Source organism: Alligator sinensis, unplaced genomic scaffold, assembly GCF_000455745.1.
Source record: "Alligator sinensis unplaced genomic scaffold, ASM45574v1 scaffold673_1, whole genome shotgun sequence".
NCBI lineage: Eukaryota > Metazoa > Chordata > Crocodylia > Alligatoridae > Alligator > Alligator sinensis.
The window spans coordinates 51,661-52,895 of NW_005842829.1; positions in this window are offsets into that span (position 1 = coordinate 51,661).

The following is a 1,235-nucleotide window of genomic DNA, read 5'->3' on the forward strand; positions in this document are numbered from 1 at the left end:
GCTCCCAGCCCGCAGCGTGCCCAGGCAGGCCCTTGCCAGAGGCCTGTCCCCGAGACCCCCCCAGCGAGGGGCCGGGCGCAGGCCTGTGCCCCCGTTTGCTGGAGGGGCCGAGGCAGGGCACAGCTGGGCACCCTGCAGCTGTGCTGCTCCCACCCCAGTGGCCGGGGGAGGGGCAGGGGAAACCGAGGCACAGTCAGTAAGTCAGGCCAGGACACGGGGGTCCTGCAGGATCCCCTCAGCCCCCAGCCGGTGTTTGTGGGGGGTCAGGTCCCGTCCCCCCCACCCCCGCCACAAGGGGCCCAGCTGCCCCAGGGGCTGTTGCCTTGGAGACCAACAGCTCCTGCCACCACCCCCGGCATCATGTGCAGCCTGGGATGCTGTCTCCATAGCAACCACTGCAATGGCTCCTGGGGAGAGGTGCCAGGCCCTGCCCCAGCAAGGGACCCTCAGCCTCCGCCGGGGCAGGAACAGCCCGGACCCAAGTGAGGGGAGGGGAGGGGAGCGATGAGGCGCTCGGGGCTGGGGGGGCAGGGGAGAGGGACTGGATGCATGCATGGGGCCCTGGGGCATCTGTTGGGGGAGCAGCAGGCAGTGGGTCTGGGCAGAAGCAGCCTGGAGGGGGGCCATTGGCAATGCAGTGGGCTGGGGTGGGAGCGGGCAAGGGTCCAGCCCAGGCAGGGGGTGCTGCTGCCAACTGGGGGTGGGCGCTGCCGGCCCAGGGCCCCTCGCCGTGCAGGGGCGGACGATGCTCTTGGCCCGCTCCCCTCTTGGAAGGTCACGGAGGGGGGCGCGCGGAGCCAGGCAGGAGCAGTCCAGCAGCCTCGGGGTTTGGCATGCGCGGGCGGGGGGATAAGGTGCGGGGCCACGGGTGGACAGTGCCCTGCTCGCACCCGGGCTCCGGCACTGGACGAGCTTCACTGCGGGGGCAGGCGGGCTGCTCCCACGGCCACGGGCTCCGGCTTGATCCTCCACAAGGTCATGGGCGCTGCAACCGCGGTACAGAAATAGCCAGTGCAGGCGCCATCCTGCCCCCTCCCCCGCCGGGGGCCGTGGCACTGGTGGCCTCAGGCCAGGCAGCAGGACAGCTGGAACTGCCCCCCCCGGCAAGTGGAGCCGTCCAACCCCTCCAGCGCCAGGCCCAGGGCGTTGGCTGCTGGCAGGGTCCGTGCAGTCGGCGCAGGTCTTGGACGGTCCCTCCAACACGGACGACACAAAGGCGGACACGGCACACGTAT